This window comes from Carcharhinus amblyrhynchos, chromosome 29 (genome assembly GCF_965287045.1).
Source record: "Carcharhinus amblyrhynchos chromosome 29, sCarAmb.v2.hapA, whole genome shotgun sequence".
NCBI classification, from domain to species: domain Eukaryota; kingdom Metazoa; phylum Chordata; class Chondrichthyes; order Carcharhiniformes; family Carcharhinidae; genus Carcharhinus; species Carcharhinus amblyrhynchos.
This window is the reverse complement of record NC_137352.1, coordinates 16,962,199-16,982,070: the sequence shown is the minus strand read 5'-3', so window position 1 is coordinate 16,982,070 and position 19,872 is coordinate 16,962,199. Positions and strand designations below refer to the sequence as shown.

Here is a 19,872-nt window from a genome sequence, read left to right as displayed (position 1 = left end):
GATAGCCTCTCTGTTTCTATTGCAAAATCTGGGTGATTGTGTTTCAAAATATTATCACAAATCACCTGACTACAAACATGCACCGATAGTTTAGATTTTACACAGGAAAGTACGGGAAACCAATTGCATGGAAAATCACAAAGAAAAATTGTTTCTGTGAAAGAATAGATGATTATGAATTTATTACACCAACCAGATGAACCAGAGTCTGAAATTTGGGTACCTTCTAGTGTAACATGCAGTGAATGCAAAACTGTTCACCATTTCAAACCCCTGTATTCTGGGGACAGAACAAACAACTGACGTCTTATGCTGTAACTTAAGAGTTCAATGTTACAAAATTTAGCAAAGGATCCCCTAAATTTTAAACTTATCTCCAACATAATTATGTTGCTGACAGTGATACTCAAAGATTTGGTTCCTCAATAATAAGTAACCTGTATCACACTGTACATCATACTGTACCTGCGCAAACCATTAAGCTTTCTACCAATTAGCCTGCAATGAACAAACATAAATCTACACGACTAACTACCATTATTTTAATTCAAAGCCAACAATTCTTCTGCAAAACGTATTGCATATATTTTTCTGCACATCATTTAATTCAATTCATGTTTCCTAGTTTAGGCTGTCTGTGCTTGAGAATACTTCACGCTAATACTTGAACAGCCTCACCTATGCTCACCTTGCTCACAGATTCTCAGCAAAGGGGCTCCAAGGAAAAGACACAATGGATTGCTAACAAGCCAGTGAAAAACCCAGTCAACAACATGAATGTTGAGTAGTGTTTCTTCGCAGCTGAGTGTAAATACCACACCAATATATGAATGTGTTTTAGTGCAAGCGCTGCAGGTGCCAGTATAAGAAAGAAATCCATTCAAGTTGGCAATCATCAGGTACCACAAATACAGCCACATCAACAGATAAAACAAAGCTTAACATTGCCACTGGAATTCAAAATTACACTCAACAGTTCAGATTGTCTGTAATGACTCAGGAAGCCCAACTTGAAGAACAGTTTATTACAGAATGCAAAGTAAAACCACTACTATGGTACATATATACTAGTCTCTGCATGGGACTTCAGCAGGCTCAGTCCTGAGCCTGCCTTATAAAAGGCTCAGGTTACGAGTTCCAGCTGGGCAGGCCAATCACTGCCTGTTATCAGGGGAACTTTATACTCAACAAGCTCCACAGGGAGAGCAGTGATTCCCCATGGACCTCAAGGAGATATCACACTGCCTGTAATAAAGCCATTTTTTCGTTATATTATCAGTACAGCTAAAAGTTCTTTGTCAAAATGGAAAAAGTCCCATTATAGTTTGACCATGGTTGGCATTCTGTTTTTGGCCGTTGAAATACTTCCAACAGGCTTTTACATCAGCAGCTAATGATAAGTGTGGTGTCAGTGAATACAGAGCACTGGATAAGAAATTGGTTAAAATGCAGTTAAATGGAAAACTTTCAGTCAAGTAAGAAATTATGTGGGGTACTACAATAGGTAATAATGATTTGATTATGCAATAATGACATAACTAGGGTGCAATCTCTACATTTAATAATGATGCTCATTTTGTTGGACTTCTTACATGTAACCTTGAAGTTAAACTTGCATTGCATCATATCTTGCTGCAAACATGAGTGGAACACCATGTAGCAATGGCACCAGGGAATCTGGGATCTCATTGAACAGCGCAACAATGTACCTCCTAGACAAATGAAATTTAACGATTAAGAGAAACAAATTTCAGAAGCTAAATTGCTTCTCGGCCTTTTGGCTAAGATCAAGTGAAGTATCAACATGCTGTGTCATTAGGTTACATTTTAGCTTCATCTGAAGCAATTTTTAGAAGCAGCATCTTGGCCTTTTGGCTAAGATGCAAGTGAAATCAAGTCTTGGAAGAGAAAATATGCGAAATATGCCTACTCCAATCAGCTTGGATCATGTAGATCAAGCCCAAGACAGGAGGTGAGAGCCCTGTCTTGGGCTTAATCAGCTTGGATAAGGAATGTCTCAACTTGTTGAGACCCTGAATTGGACTTGATTAGATTGAATTGAAATAAAAACAAAAAAACATTTTGAGCCCACAAGATTGGGGCCAATACGTTAGTATGGGCAGAGTATCTATTAAGAAAAAGAAAAGTGAGGATAATAAAGTTTTGAGACAGGGAGCTAGGTTCTGACCTCAGCTATTTATAATTTATATCGATGACTTAGATGAGGGGACCAAGTAAAATATGTCAAAGCTTACTGACAATACACCGATAGGTGAGAAAGTAAACTTTGAGAAGAACACAAACAGGGTTCCAAGGCACATAGGTCAGATAAGTGATTAGACAAGAATGTGGCAGATGGAGTAAGTTAAAGTAAGAAATTATCCAGTTTGGTAGGAAGATTGGAAAGGCAGATTTATTATTTTTTAAAAAAGGAGACACTCAAACGTTGGTATTCAGATAGGTTTTGGTTATATGAATTACAATGTGCAGATACAGCAAGCAATTAGAAAGGCAAATGGTATGTTAGTCTTTATTGCAAAGGGCTGGAGTACAAGAGTGAGGAAGTCTTGTTGCAATTATGGAGGGCTCTGAGGAGCAGAGGGAGAGAACTGAAAAGATAAAAGCAGGATGGCACAGCAGAGCCCAGAACATCCCTAGGGTGAGGACTCAAAACTGGATCAACCAACAAAAAAAAATCAAAGGCGCTGTCACATGGCAGCACATAGACAGGCGATTTGTTGTGAGTGTTAGAGTTTTGACCTTGTTCTTTAATCAAAGAGGATGTCACAAACACAGAGCAAAGGATCTGTAACTTTATACGGTCAATAAACTAGAAAACTTAATTAATTTACTGAAATAAAATAATCAATGGAAAAATTATTTTAACTAATTAAATAAATTAAACTGTTTAGATATATATGACAGGGTAAATGGTGTGCCATCGCTGCAGCTTGAGTGTGTTTCTGGACAGCTTTGCAATCCTGGAAAATCACTTTTGTGATAAGGATCTACAGCTTGAGGAAATTTATTTCATAAGAACATAAGAACATAAGAAATAGGAGCAGGAGTAGGCCATCTAGCCCCTCGAGCCTGCCCCGCCATTCAATAAGATCATGGCTGATCTGTCGTGTCTCAGTTCCACATTCCCACTCTCTCCCCATAACCCTTAGTCCCCTTGCCTATCAAAAACCTATCAACCCGCCTCTTAAATATATTTAGCGTGGCAGCCTACACCACTTCAATGGGCAGAGAATTCCAGAGATTCACCACCCTTTGAGTGAAGAAGTTCCTCCTCAACTCTGTTCTAAACCGCCCCCCCTTTATCTTGAGGCTGTGCCCTCTAGTCCTACTGTCCTTTGAGCGGGAAGAGCCTCTCCACCTCTATCCTATCCATCCCATTCATCATCTTATATGTCTCAATGAGATCTCCCCTCATTCTTCTAAAACTCTAACAAGTACAAGCCTAGTTTATTCAGCCTCTCCTCATAGTTCAACCCCCTCAACTCTGGTATCAGCCTAGTAAACCTCCTCTGCACTCCCTCCAAGGCCAAAATATCCTTGCGTAAGTGCAGCGACCAAAACTGCACACAGTACTCCAGCTGCGGCCTCACCAGTGCCCTGTACAGTTGCAGCAAGACCTCCCTACTTTTATATTCAATCCCCCTCGCTATGAAGGCCAGCATCCCATTCGCCTTCCTGACCACCTGCAGGCTGGGTTTTTGCGACTCATGCACAAGGACCCCGAGGTCCCTCTGCACCGTTGCATGCTGCAGTTTTTCGCCATGTAAGTAACAGTCCTTCCTACCATTATTCCTACCAAAGTGGACAACTTCACACTTGCCAACATTAAATTCCATTTGCCAGTCCCTGGCCCATTCGCCCAGCCTATCTAGATCCTTCTGCAGACTTTCCGCACCCTCCGTGCAATTTGCCGTTCCACCAATCTTGGTGTCATCAGCAAATTTCGACACCATACACTCGGTTCCCTCCTCCAGATCATCTATATAAATGGTAAATAGCTGAGGCCTCAGCACCGACCCCTGGGGCACTCCACTAGTCACCAACCACCAATCCGAATAGCACCCACTGACCCCCACTCTCTGCCTCCTATTTGACAGCCAAACCCCTAAAATTTCAGATTTGTTGAGTTGAAATTTGAGCTCCAAACATTCCACGGCAGGGAACTGTTACATGGATATTTTGTTCCAAGGAGCAATCGCATCCCTTGAGTAAAGTAGGATCTTAAGAGGCGATCACGGCAAGGGAGTATTACTATGAATCAGGCAAGTATGAGGATCCAGGACTTGGTGATAGTGGAGCCTTGGCTAGCCTTCGTTCAAAAAGCTCGAGATACATGTTGCCTGAGGGAATGAGGGGAACGACTGTATACTGGATGGAGAAAACAATAACACTATGGTTCAGGTGGCCATTCAAATAGGACTGGGGAAAAGAAAACATGTAATGATTGGGCATAACATAGTAAGGGGAACATATACAGTTCACAGCTGAGACAGGTTCCGATGGTTGCATTTCCTGTCAAGGTTTAAGACATCTCCTCACAGGAGAAGAATTTAAGAGTGGGAGGGAGAGGCTCCCTACAATACAGGAGGCCATTTGATCCATCGTATGCACTGGCCACAATCTCACACAGGCCTTATTCCCGTGGCCCCACGCATTTCCCTTGCTAGTCTCCCTGACACTAAGGGGCAATTTAGCACAGTCAATCCACCTAACCCACACATCTTTGGAGTGTGGGAGGAAACTGGAAGACCTGAGGAAATCCATGCAGAGACAGGGAGAACATGCAAACTCTACACAGACAGTGACCCAAGGCCAGAGTTGAATCTGGATCCACGGTGCTGTGAGACAGCAGTGCTAACTGTGCCACCCAGTTATCGTGATCCGTGTAGGAACAAACTACATGGGTAGATCTAGGATCGAGGCTCTGCAGAAGGGGTTTCAGAAACAGATTTAAATTAATACTGGATCTCAAAGCTAATAATTTCTAGATCACTACCTCAGCCATATGAAAATTAGCATGGGGTCCAGCAGATTAGAGAATTAAGCATGTTGCTCAGAATATGGGATGAGAAAGGGGGTTTGGATTCATGGAACACTGGCACCAATACTGAGAAATTAGGGAGCATTTCCACGAAGACAGGCTCCACTTAAAACAGGTTGGGATTGGTGTCATGTTGAATTGTATAATTTGTGGAGTAAATAATACTTTTAATTAAAAGGAGGAGAGGAGGGGGGGCCAAATGAAGAAAAATTTAGCAACATAAGAGTCAAAAAAAATTGAGTAGCATAGAGACTTAGGTAACGAAAAGCAGGATGGAACAGGAAGGCCGAGAGTGTTTAACAGCCATAGCGTATCAATGAATAAGATCTACTAAAGTAGTATACAAGCCCAATTACATATTTTAATGGATTTGACTACATTTTGCTGACAGTTATTCTTAATCTTCAGAAAAAATATTTTCTCTTAAAAAAAATTCGATAAAGGCAGATGGTGAAGGAGTAATGATATGGACCCAAAGATCTGTGACATTGGCATGACATATGGAACAGTCTAAATTCTTGGGTGGAATTTTTTGACATCTTGAAAGTATCAAATGCGGCAAGGTACCTCTGCCTGTACTTTGGTTGACAGAATACATGTATGGAGCCTAACTAAAAATACATTTTTACGGTTCAGTTTCACCCAACATTCATTTATTTTTACAAAGCAATATAAGGAAATTTGATGGCACAATGTATTTTCAGTGGACTAGTAATCCAGAAACCCAGAGAAATGCTCTGGGCACCCAGGGTTCAAATTCCACCACAGCAGACAGTGTAATTTGAATTCAGTAAAAAAAAATCTGGAATTAAAAGTCTTAAAGATCATGAAACCACTGTTGGTTGTCATAAAAACTCAACTGGTTCACGAATGCCCTTTAGGGAAGGAAATATGCAACCCTCACCTGATTTGGCCTACATGTGACTCCAGACCCTAGCATTGTGATTTACTGAAATGGCTTGGCAAACCACTCAGTTGAAGGGCAGTTTTGGGTGGACATTAAATGCTGGTCTTATCAGCAATGCCAACGCCCACGAACAAATTTAAAAGTAGCAGGAACCATGGGTGTGCCTGCATTTGATGGGGAGTGAAACAAAATACACCTTTTGGCAGCATGAATACAGTATACTGCAGGATTAACTTTTATTTCAGTTACACAATGGAGATTTGTATAGGATGCTCATAGTAGTCACGCGATTAAAAACAGGTATCATATTTCAGGCCAAACTATAAAATTACTGTAAAATGTAAACTTATACAGAAAGAAAACCAAAACAACTGATAAAAAGCAGCATGGAAATTAAATTTCACTTTTGCTTTAAACCTTCTTCTGAAACCAAAGTAGAATTATTTCAGAACTCCTCAGATTTCTTTAGCTCAGACATAGCTGATTGTGACAAGGATGTCTGGAGCCACGGAGCTGTCTCACTACTACACTGAAGATGAAACTAGCAAACTAAAAATATGGCTAAAATCCCTGTTCTATTTATCCAAACGAGGGTCCCTTGGATGCAGAACTATTAAAGACACAATGATAGATGATGCTCACATTCCTTATTAATAACTGCTGCTAGCTAACATCTGCATTATCCAGGAAATGCATCATCTGATGCAATACGCTCCTGGACAGATTTTGTAAAACAAAGTGCCTACTTGATCCTCAGCCCTGAGAGATTATGACATTGGCTACATGTCACATTTTTGAAACCTTGGAAACACAATCACCATTCCCCTTCAAAGTTTCAGGATTTGGTTAGCTATAGTTTCAAAGTTATGGGAGCATTCAAAGTTGGAACAGGTTGAAGAGTTCTCTTGCAATTTAACAAACGTCTCAATTCTGACACAATTCTGCAAGGAGAATGGGAAACAGCAGCTCTAACTTTAATTTTAAAATTCAAATTCCGTTAACTAGCTACAAATTTAATAAAAGAACAAATTCCATTTCTATTTGGCTAATTATACTTGAGATGTCACAAAACAAGTTATTTCTTGTGTAGTCACAGCTGAATAGAAACAAGGCAGCCAATTTGCACACAAGACCCACAAACAGCAACATGAATGACCATATAATCTGTCTGAAGGTATGGGCTGGACTAACAAATGTTGGGACAAAACTGCAGGACAACTGCCTGGTGGTCTTCAAAGAATACCAAAAGATCGTTGGCATCCATTTCATTACCCTATCACATCTGAAAGATAGCACCTCCACGTGTAACTTTCGTTCAGTGCTACATAAAAGTGCCAAGCTGGATTATGTGCACCTTAGTGAGACTTGAACCCATTACCTTCAGATCCTGTGAAATTTATCATGAAAGCTGACACTTGAAAACATATATGAGAACGTTTTATGGCTGTGCAGGGTGGAGTGTGTGCTCAGAGATTGAGTTAAGCTATTCACCTGAATTTCTTTGTAAATAACTGTGACATTTGTTTTTGTATTTAATTTTCCAAGGTACATTTTAACTTTTCATAAATAGAAATCACCCTATCTTCATATTGAACAGAAATCAACATCTGGGATGAAAAGTCATGCAAATCTTTACTTAATGTTAAAAGATAAGTGAAAATATATGTTACAAATGCAAGTGAGATAGGACGCACGACCGAGCAAATAGCCATTCGAGAGCTTTTACATGATAGAAAGCTAAATCACATCTGAGATCCTTAATTTTTTTTGAAAGATGGAGGCAGAATCATTAAGCTAGTGTCAGTAGTGATTTTGCCACTAATCATGCACAATGCTACTTTGCATTTGAAGAAATTGATTTTTCTTATTCTCCTGCCACAGACAGTGAATAGATAAATGGTTCGCTCCACAAAGAATATTGCTTTGCGTGGAATAGCATACATACTTATGTTCCTACTGGATTCAAAGTTGCTAGTGTGACTGAATTATCCAAGTGTTTTCAGACATATTTAAAACAGAGCTAAAATAACAGGCTCCATTATAAAAATCAATGCTGATAGACGTTATTTTGGCACCTCAATTAAAAAGATAAATTTGAACTTGGTCTTCATATGTGCAGTTTGCAAAGAACCCATAGATGTTTACTTCATTAAATCTATGTTAGAGTTCTCAGTTGGCTTTACTGAAGATTTTGGCTATAGATACAATTAAAATATTTTTGTGTCTTTACCTTCAGTATTACCACAAAGTTGCATTATTCCATAATTATATTCCAAGTTAATGAAAACAAAAACACAAAAAAACCTACATGTAAAGCAATTTAAAAATGCACACAATCTTTAAAATGTTGCAGCTTATGTGGTAACACTCTCAGAAATCACTAGAAATCTAAAACGAAACTTTTTCTGAACAAAATGGATCTTGATTATACTCTCCTGATGCTGGGCACAATAACACAGGGGTGAAGTGTGAACAGGGCAGAAAAATGGAACAAGATCACATTAAGAAGCTGTTGTAATTTTTAAATTGAAGTGAATTTGGTGAAGATAGAGTTACTTCGTCCAGGACAAGATCTACAGTTTTAAGTAGCCCTTATAAACCTACAGACTTATAAACAATGTGCCCTCTAATTTTTATGGTAGTATGTAGCTAACTGAAGTGCTGTGGACCCTTCAATTTTTTTGGCACCACCACACACACGTAGTAACTTAAAGGGTTCAATTGTATACGACCTGCATAGGGAACATCTAGGTTGCTGCAAAAATATGCAGCTTAAAGGAATATTGTTTATGAAGTTTTTTCAGATCTACTGTAACATCTAACAGCAACTTACTTGCACTATTACAGGAATGAAAACACCAGCTTTTGCAGTGGTGCGAATAGGTATAAACAAATCATAAAAACAACTAGAAGAGACGCACAGAAATGGTAGGATGCAGAACCTGAATCAGCAGGGCTCTAACGCTCAGGAAATGCAACACTACCCAACATAAAGCAGCCCCTATTTGATCAGCACCTCATCCACCAACTTAAACATTAACTCCCTCCACCACTAGTACTGCATACAATATAAACGCACTGCAGCTAACCTGCAACTGGTACCACTAGGACAACATAACGAGCTAATTTGGAACTATATCACCATTCCTTCACTGTTTTTGGGTCAAAATCCTGGAACTCGTTCCTTAAGTGGGTAGAGCTGTACCAGGTGGACTACAGCAATTCACTACCACCTTCTTGCGGACAAGAATGGACAATAAATGCTGGCCTTGCTAGTGATGTGCACATATCAATAAATTCTAAAGACAGTTAAGTTCAACAAGCAATATGTTCAAAGGTTCAAACATATTGGAATCCACTGAACCATGGGGAGAAAATGTTATGCTGTAAAAAAAGCACATACTTTGTAACATGTCTTCAAACAAATTTAACATAAATAATACAGCAAATGAGGTAACCATTCATTCCACTGTAATTGTGTTGGCTCTGGTAAATTAGTCCCACTTTCCTGCTTTTAACTTGTAGGCCTGAACTCTTCTTTTTCCTTCAAGTTTTTATTCAATTCCCTTGGAAAGTTTGTATTGAATCTTCGTCCACTATTCTTTCAGAAAGTGTTTTCCAGGTCACACCTCAAAAATTTTCTGTCTGTATGTTGCCTCTGGCTCTTCTGCCCATCACCTTACTGCTGTGTCTCAGGTTACCAACCCTTCTGCCTCTAGAAATAGTTTCTTACTAAATCAAAAATGCTCTTGATTTTAAACATGTCAATTCAATCTTCTTTTAACCTTCTCTGTTCCAAGAATAACCCCAGCTTATTCTTCTCTCCATATAACTGAAGACCTCATTCTTGATACTATTCTTAAAAATGGCTTCACCACCATCTCTACAGTCCTGACCCCTTCCTGAAATGTGGTGAATTGGACACAACGCTCTGGCCGAGCATAATCGATTAAGTGCAACTTCCCTGCTTTTATACACTAACTAAAATGTCAGGAATGTCATAATGCTTTTTAATAGACTTCGCAACTTGCCCTGTTGCCATTAATAATAATTATATCCTTAACCCCCTTCAAAACTATTTTGGTTACGAGACAGGTGCTACTCACTGCACCCCAATCTTTAGCTACATTTTCCTGCAACTTTCAACCTTAATGTTTTGCAAAAAAATGCATTAACCAAATAATGAATGAATGGTGGGTTACGTTAGCAGAATTTTTGAGAAGCCCATCCTGCGGCTCAGTAAAAAAAGGTAAGAAGTCTTTCAAATTCCTAGTGGGTGCAGGGCAACACTGCAAACTGCTCAATGTTGCACTACAATAAAACTTGAATCAAGGTTAATCATCATGTGAAATATTACATTTAAGTTTATTTATTACTGTCACAAGTAGGCTTACATTAAAACTGCATTGAAGTTATTGTGAAAATTCCCTAATTGCCACAAGGCGGCGCCTATTCAGAAGCATTTAGCATGGCCAATGCGCCTAACTGATGTAGTGGAGGATAATCTTCTGGAGCTTTTGTTTGGGATGGAACAAAGTAAGAGGTAAAAGATAAATGGTGAGTAGAAAAAAGGATGTTTGAAATACAAGTTACAGGTATTAAAGCCATCAAGTAGAAAGAAAGAATTTAATTTAGAAGGTAACCGAAATGTATTGATATACCAGATTTTTATCAACAAAGTACACAAATAAATTTTGCAAACTTTCTGAACACTAATACAACATTTTTTCAATTTGAATGATCCAATGGGAGGAACAAAGTACATAGTTTATTTTGAGCTAAATAACCTTGTTTAATATTTAAATGGTTTCCTAGTGTGACCGTACCTGAATTATGGCAGAGTGGGTGGGGATGGTTTTCATTTTAGTACTGGAGTAGTAGTTATCTTAAATGTTAACGCCAGCAGGATTAGCAAAGTAAATATGTGGGGTTACAGAAATAGGGTCTGGGTGGGTTGTTGTCAGTGTAGGCTCAATGGACCAAACGGCATCCTTCTACATTGTAGAGATTCAATGATACTAAATATTAATTAAACTTGTTTTTAATTACTTAGCTTAAGAGAATGGGAGTGCCTCTAGTGATGAGAGCTGAACGACATGTTAGACAGGTGAAAAGCCTGAATAGATGCCACCTTCCCCATCTCAGACCTATCTACTTTTCTAGACAGGACAAGGTCCTCAACTCAGAGGTCCTGGAGAGTGCAAATTCCATCAGCAAACAATCATCACTTAGCCAACGATGATTGTGCTGGCTCAGCAACATTCATTGACAGATGACAGCCATAAACCCTGTGATGATATGGTGCCTTTGATATATTCATATCATGTTTCTTGTAAGGGGAATGTTTAAAATTTAATTCGGTTTTACACGGTGCTGAAACCAGGCAGCTCGCATACTGAAAATGCAAGTTAATTACCGATTATAGCTAGAGATATAGAACATAGAACATAACAGCGCAGAACAGGCCCTTCGGCCCACGATGTTGCGCCGACCAGTTTTTAAAAAAAAACACTGACCCACTAATCTAAACCAATCCCTTTTCGTCCATAAACCTATCCACAGATCTCTTAAACGCCCCCAAGCTAGGCGCATTTACAACTGCAGCAGGCAGGGCATTCCAGTCCCTCACCACCCTCTGGGTAAAGAACCTACCCCTGACATCCGTCCTATAACTACCCCCCCTTAATTTAAAGCCATGCCCCCTCGTGCTAGCTTTCTCCATCCGAGGAAAAAGGCTATCACTATCCACCCTATCTAAACCTCTAATCATCTTATACGTTTCAATAAGATCCCCTCTTAGCCTCCTTCTTTCCAGTGAAAACAACCCCAAATCCCTCAGTCTCTCCTCATAGGACCTCCCCTCCATACCAGGCAACATCCTGGTAAACCTCCTCTGCACCCTCTCCAAAGCCTCCACGTCCTTCCTGTAATGTGGGGACCAGAACTGCACACAGTACTCCAAGTGCGGCCGCACCAGAGTTGTGTACAGTTGCAACATGACGCTGCGACTCCTAAATTCAATCCCCCTACTAATAAACGCCAAGACACCGTATGCCTTCTTAACAACCTTATCTACTTGATTCCCAACTTTTAGGGATCTATGTACACATACACCTAGATCCCTCTGCTCCTCCACACTATTCAAAGTCCTCCCGTGAGCCCTATACTCAACACATCTGTTACTCCTACCGAAATGAATTACCTCACACTTCTCCGCATTAAACTCCATCCGCCACCTCACGGCCCAGCTCTGCAACCTGTCTAAGTCACCCTGCAAACTATGACACCCTTCCTCACAATCTACCACACCTCCGACTTTGGTGTCATCAGCAAACTTACTAATCCACCCAACTATATCCTCATCCAGATCATTAATAAAAATTACAAACAGCAGTGGCCCCAAAACAGATCCCTGAGGCACACCGCTCGTAACCGAACTCCATGACAAATATTTACTATCAACCACCACCCTCTGTCTCCTATCAGCTAGCCAATTCCTGATCCAAGTACCTAGATTACCCCCAATCCCATACATCTGCATTTTCTGCAGAAGCCTACCATGGTGAACCTTATCAAACGCCTTACTAAAATCCATATACACCACGTCAACTGCCTTACCCCTATCCACCTCTTTGGTCACTTTCTCAAAGAACTCAATAAGGTTAGTAAGGCACGACCTACCTGCTACAAAACCATGCTGACTGTCTCTAATCAATTCACTACTCTCCAAATAACTATAAATCCTATCCCTAATAATTCTTTCTAAAACCTTGCCCACAACAGAAGAAAGACTCACCGGTCTATAATTCCCGGGGAAGTCTCTGTTCCCCTTCTTAAACAATGGGACAACATTCGCTGTCCTCCAATCTTCCGGTACTATACCAGAGACCAACGATGACCTGAAGATCAGAGCCAGAGGCTCTGCAATCACCTCTCTAGCCTCCCAGAGAATCCTAGGGTAAATCCCGTCTGGACCAGGGGACTTATCTATTTTCAAGCTCTCTAGAATATCCAGCACATCCCCGGTATCAACTGCAATACTGTCTATTTTACACCCCTGCACCCCAGTGTCCTCCTCAGCTACATTCATGTCCCCCTGCGTGAACACCGAAGAGAAATATTGGTTCAATGCCTCTCCAATCTCTTCCGGTTCTACACACAACTTCCCTCTACTGTCTGTAACTGGCCCTAATCTTGCCCTAACCAACCTTCTGTTCTTGACATACCTACAGAACGCCTTAGGATTCTCCTTAATCCTATCAGCCAAAGTCATCTCATGTCCTCTTTTAGCCCTTCTTAACTCACTCTTCAACTCCCTCCTAGCCAATCTAAAGCTTTCTAATGCACTACCTGAGCCCTCAAGCCTCATCCGAACATAAGCCTCCTTTTTCTTCCTAACCAACGAATCAACTTTTTTAGTACACCACGGTTCCCTAGCCCTACCAAATCCTCCTTGCCTGACAGGGACATACCTATCACAGACCCGCAGTAGCTGCTCCTTGAAAAAACTCCACATTTCAGACGTTCCCAGTCCCTGTAATCTCCTAGTCCAACCTATGCTTCCTAATTCTCTCCTAATAGCCTCATAATTACCCTTCCCCCAGCTAAAACTACTGGCCCGAGGTTCATGCCTATCCCTTTCCATCACTAAGGTGAACGTAACCGAATTGTGGTCACTATCACCAAAATGCACACCAACTTCCAAGTCTAGCACCTGGTCTGGCTCATTACCCAGCACCAAATCCAATATAGCCTCACCTCTAGTTGGCCTATCTACATACTGAGTCAAAAAACCTTCCTGAACACTTTGAACAAAAACTGATCCCTCTAACGAACTAGAGCTATAGCAATTCCAATCAATATTAGTAAAGTTAAAGTCCCCCATAACAATTACCCTATTACTTTCACTCCTAACCAGGATCGTCTCCGCAATCCTTTCCTCAACCTCTCTAGAACTTTTTGGAGGTCTATATGTTTGTTTAATATGCGTTAATGTATTTTTTGTTTATTTGGTTTTTCCCCTGGGGTTTCAGAGTAAGGTTTTGATTAGGCTGATTGACAAGAGACAGTCATGTGCTAATGGGAGGAACTAAGCTTACATGGTAAAGCAAGAAGTTTTCTGCCTGGTCCTGAAGAAACAAAAGGTATCTTTCTGTCTCTCTTTCTGCAGATTGCTGTTTGGGGCTGTCAGAATACAGATGTCTCTCTCTCTCGCCAGAGCTGTTCAAAAGGCTCTAGGACTATTAACAAATACAAGCACGCAAGCCTATAAACGTTTGCTAACTGACTTTGAAGGGGATTTAAGTCTGTAAGAGGAATATTGCCTGAATTGGAACTCATAAGGATAGATTAGCAGTTAACTGTATCTTGTCATGTTTAAGTATTACTCAATTGATAGATGTTTAGCCTGTTCATTTATCATTAAACTATATTGTTAAATAAAGTTTATTTCAATAAATGTTTCCTTCTGTGTCAATAGAATCACACCTGGAGTGAAACAGCTTATCCTTACACTAATGCCAAAGAAGAAAAACTGTTGGGGTCTAGCCCTGCTTCATAATGTACTCTGGAGCGTCTGCTCAGGTACCCTAACAACCCAAAGACCTTCTGCATGGGTCACAGCCCTCTTGGCATCCATACCTCCACTACAAGGGCATCTGCAAGTGATATATTAAGATCACGAACACTGACAATGGGGAGATTGTCATAGTCAACCACGAGCTCTGGGCATTACAAGGGCACTGAAAGAGGTGTACAAAACAAAAAATTCAGCTCACCGAGAAGAGGGCCCAGAGCAGAGGCCAGGGAATTTTGCATCTTCTCAGCCCACTGTATTACTCTGTGACAAATGTGGTGAGACTGGAAGGCTGCCAGGAAAAAATAGTTTCTGTACTCTTCAACCACTTAATTGAAATAAAATTTAGCAAAAGAAGCCCTGTTAAATGCAACTAATTGTTTTGTTCAAATTTATCACTAAATTGCTGAAATCTGATTCCTAATCTAAAAGAAAAGTACAGCACAAGAACAGGCCCTTTGGCCATCCAAGTCTGTGTCAACACAGATGCTTCTCTAATCTAGTATTTTCTTGCCTCTACATGGCTCATATCCCTCTCTTTGCCCACTCATCTACCTATCCAAATGCCTCTTGAACATTGTTTTAGAATCTGCTTCCACTATCTCCTCCAGCAGTACATTGCAGGCATTCACCACCCTTCTGTGCGGAAAAACGTGCCCCTTACACCTCTTTTAAACTTTACCCCTCTCACAGTCAACCTATGCCCCCAAGTAATTGAACCTTTGACCCTGGAAAGACCGACTATCCACTCATTTCAAGCCTGTCATAATCTTGTAAACTTCTATCAAGTCCCCCGTCATCCTCTGATGCGCCAATGAAAATAATCCAAATTTGTTCAACTTTTCTTTATAGTCCATATCCTCCAAACCAGACAACATTCTGGTAAACCTTCTGCATCCTTTCCAATGCATCAACATCCTTCCAGTAGTATGGTGACCTGAATTGTACACAATACTCCAAATGCAGCCTAACCAAAGTCTTATACAGATGCAACATGGTTTTCCAATTCTTATACTCAACGCCCCAATCAATGAAGGCCAGCATGACATACACCTTCCTGCCCACCTTGTTCACGTGAGTTCCATCTTCAGAGAACTATGGATCTGCACACCTAGATCCCTTTGTATTCTAATATTTCAAGGGCTTTGTCCATTAGTCTATCTCCATGACTTTTGTATTCATTGTCAAGAAAACTACAGAAAGTCCTGAGATACAATACACCAAGATCTCCAAGAACTTTGGACAAAGTTCCACACAGAAAGCTTGTATGTATTAACCAGCCTGAAAGTAGTAGGGTTTGAATGCAAATCTTGGGAATGGATAAAAAAATTGGTTGACTAGCAGGAAACAAATGGTTATGTCAAAGGACTGGAAAAGGCAGTTTGTGGAGGTGGGGGAGCTGGGGAGAGCCCTTATCCTAGAGACAAATAATGCAACCACCACAAATTTAAATCTTGGATTCAGAACTCAATGCAAATTGGTCACATTTGCCATCAACACCAAATTAGAAATGGCAGTAACATGGGACTCCAATTTAATGTGAAGTGCGAAATATGAAGAAGATCTGGCATCAGAAGAAAAAAAAAATCAGCAATACGTGCGAATAAATGGTGTCAAAATAACTAAAGATGGAAATTGAAAGAAACCCATTGATTTGTAGAATTAACATTGAAAATATCCCATCAACATAGCCCAAGGGCCAGAGAATATTAAACCATATTGTTAAAACAATACTAAATTAGGTTGACGCAACGCTATAGTCGAACAACACCCTGAATACCGTACCTAGTTCTCACCAAAAATACAAGGAGCGTGTGAAAGGCTGGAAACAATGATTTGAGACACATGACATTGATCCTTAGTGTCAAAGATTTGATTTATGTGAAAAGATGGCAGATAATTGGGCTTTGTCGCCTTGAAGGAGATAGCCAAGAAGTATTCTTAGAGCTATATGATGTAGCAAACTGTACAAGGCAAATGCAGAAAATTACTTGAAGCTAAACTTGGGGGTACATAAGGAGAGAAGTTCAAACCAGAAAACACATTTATAATATCAGTTGGTTTTTCATAAAAGTGATCAAAATGTGGACCGTGTTCCAGATAGAAAAGTGTTGATGAAAACACTAGAATAATTTCAGGAAAAAAATAGGCAATTGTAGAAAAGAATTCAGTTCATTCACCTTCTACCATCCTGATAATTGCATGATAGAAAAATAGTATTGCTGACTCAGCATGATTAACAAGCAGTCCAGATATGACACGAGGGAAATACCATGGTGGAGTAATTTTTCCCACCAAAGCATGCTACTCTTACCTCATTACACGTCTCAAAATACTTGTATACTGTTCCCAAAAGGCTACCTTATTTTCTATAGATTAACCATTCATTGAATTAAATATTGTTTCTGCCAAAGAAAGGATGTTATTAAACTGGAAAGGGTGCAAAAAATATTTACAAAGATGACGCTGGGACTGAAAGGTTTGAATTATAAGGAGACGCTGGGACATTTTTTCCTTGGAGCGAAGGAGGATGACGGGTGACCTTACAGAAGTTTATAAAATCATGAGGGACACTGAGAAGATCTATAGTCAAAGTCCCTCCAAGGTAGGGGAATCCAAAGCTGGAGGACATAGGTTTAAGGTGAGAGGGGAAAGATCTAAAACGATCTGAGGGGCAACTTTTGCCAGAGGGTGACGTGTATATGGAATGAGATGCCAGAGGAGGTGGGAGAGGCAGGTACAATTACAACATTTAAAAGGCATTTGGACAGGTAGGCGGATGGAAAAGATTAAGGGAGATATGAACCAAACATAGGCAAATGGCACTAGTCCAGTTTAGGAAACCTAGTTGGCATGGACGAGTTGGGCCAAAGGGCCAGTTTCCGTGCAGCATATCCCTATGACTTGCTTTGAATTTATCCCTCTTCCACTGAAGCCTATGTTCTTTGTATCTAATACTCTGGACAAGAACTTGTCATGGTTTTCTGTTATCCATATCGTTTGGAAACCTAAAAGTAGCAGTTAGAACACATTTTCTTTTTCTGTTCTTGTAAGAAAAAGCCCATTCTAGATAATCAACCTTTATAAACCAATCCTGCGATTATTCTGGTTGTACTTTTCTGTATTTTTTCAATAGATGGATTTTTTTGGCATTGCGCTGATGAGAACTGAGGACAGTTACGATCATTTCTAAAATTGTAGAATTACCTCAGCATTTTGGCCCAATATTTATCTTTTAATAGATCCCAACATCTGATTTGCTTTAATCACTGCAGGGGATTACTGTGATAGCTTCAGTTTGTCTCCAATCTTTCATTTTCCATGAATTTAAGTAATAATTAATCCCTTTGTCATAGATTGAATTTCGTCTGCTCACATCTGCCTAATTTCCATGGATACGCAAATCATCCAGCAGCTTGTATTATTCAGCTTTAATGTCTACAACCTTTATTAGTTTTGTATTAGTGCAAATTAGGCCACTACACTGGTGATTCCTGTTCTAGACTTTTTCTGGAGGTAGTAAAATATCCTCCACGAGCGATACAATTTAAAGTTGCTGACAACTGGAACTCACTTACTCTGTAGATTCTATTAGTCAACTGATACATTCTTTAAAAAAAAATCCCTGTTGATTAACACTTTACTTTCAGTACCTTTCTGTACCAAAGGCTTCATTGCTCACAATGTCATCTCCTCTACTTTGGGAGGACCAAACACAAATTAGGTAATTGCTTTGTGGAATACCTTCGTTCAGTCCATAAGCATGACCCCATGCTGCAGTTTGGTGATTCAATTTGCCATCTTGCTCTAATACTCATTTTCCTATTGTCAGCACGTTCCAGTATTCTAGAGGAGCTCAACTCAAGCTTGAGGAACAGGACCTCATCATCTGATTATGCACATTACACCCTCCGGAATCAACAGTGAGTTCAACAATTTCAGACCATGAACTCTGTCCCCCATTTTGCTTCTTTTTTGTGCCACGTGCAGGTCTGAATCTTCTTATATCTTTTGGACAGAGCTGTTCATTATTCTGCCATTCACACTCAGTCTGGACAAATATTTTGTTTCTTTGCAACAACCATTGCCACTCATTTAATCTTACCTTTTGTTTATCCTCTTCCTTATACCTTTCAATGGCATAAAACTCATCCTACAGTTCTGAAGAGTCATATTCAACTCTAAACGTTAACTCTCTCTCCACAGGTGTTGCCACACCTGATTATTTCCAGTTATTCTACTTTTATTTCAGATTTCTAACGTGCACTATTTTGTTTTTATTTTACTGTATCAAAGGCTTAACTGAAATCCAAATATGTAACATGCACTAGCATTCTCCAATCCAATTCCTTTGGCGCACCAAAGAAAAACAGGCATACCAAGGAAAAACGAAGAAAACTAGCCATATGTGTTCTGCAATGCCTCTCATGATTGAACAGGCTACCCACAGATGGTTAGAACTACAAACTGAGCTGCATTTGAGTCCAAAAAGTTTCACACGTTCGAGGAAACCCATGAAATTGATAATCTTCTAAATAAGTGCAAAACATTGAGATTCACTAATAAATTTCTCAAGGCATCTATGCTTCCTGAACTCCATGCAAAGTTGCACATGACAAATGGCTTCATGGGCAAGGTGCCAGAAGCCTGTTGATAGTCATATAAAATGTACTACAGCAAAAATCAATGGCTTATGGAGAGAAGGGCAGAGAAAAGGGACCATGAAAGAAAACATACACCCAACACAATAGTTCAGCGGCATAGTGGTTTGAAAGATCTATGAACAACTGCAGGTATTTTAACAATATAGCCACTTGTATAACCTAAAAACAGTAACGGGTTATCCAGCATTGATAACAGTTACAATAAACGTTTGCATATTATATGCCAGAGTAAAGAATTACTGTAGATGATGACAGACAAGTCAACCATCAAAGCCTCAAAAAACAGGAGGCGAAGGTCAATTTATACACTGAGCATAAAATATGAACTACTAATGTGAGTACAGATGATCACCATTTTGAAATGTGAAAAACAACATAATAAAGGTAATTTATAGTAAATACGAGGCATTGTTTACTGAATAAACCAATTGCATGAGGGTACCTTTAAACACAATGAAAGTATTTCAAAACCCTTCAAATTTGACGACTTTGGCATCTGACACAAAAAGCTCATTGAATTCATTGAGTCTTTTTGGTTATGGCATTCCAATAAAGATCCTACTTCTGGATCAGATGTGGTGCTTTTGGTTTGAGAATCATCTCTCTATAACAAACCATCTCCCTCTATTGAATTGATCATTCCACAATATGAGTGACTGATGGT

At 39.8% G+C, this 19,872-nt stretch overlaps 1 protein-coding gene and 1 pseudogene across 2 annotated transcripts in view; one reads left to right on the top strand and one right to left on the bottom strand.

Annotated features, from left to right (window-relative positions):
• LOC145359870 (zinc finger and BTB domain-containing protein 44-like) overlaps window positions 1–19,872 on the bottom strand; it is a 41,283-nt gene that overhangs the window by 6,838 nt on the left and 14,573 nt on the right. The gene's annotated exons all lie outside the window — the stretch shown is intronic.
• Window positions 1,762–1,892, top strand: LOC145359977 (U2 spliceosomal RNA; annotated as a pseudogene).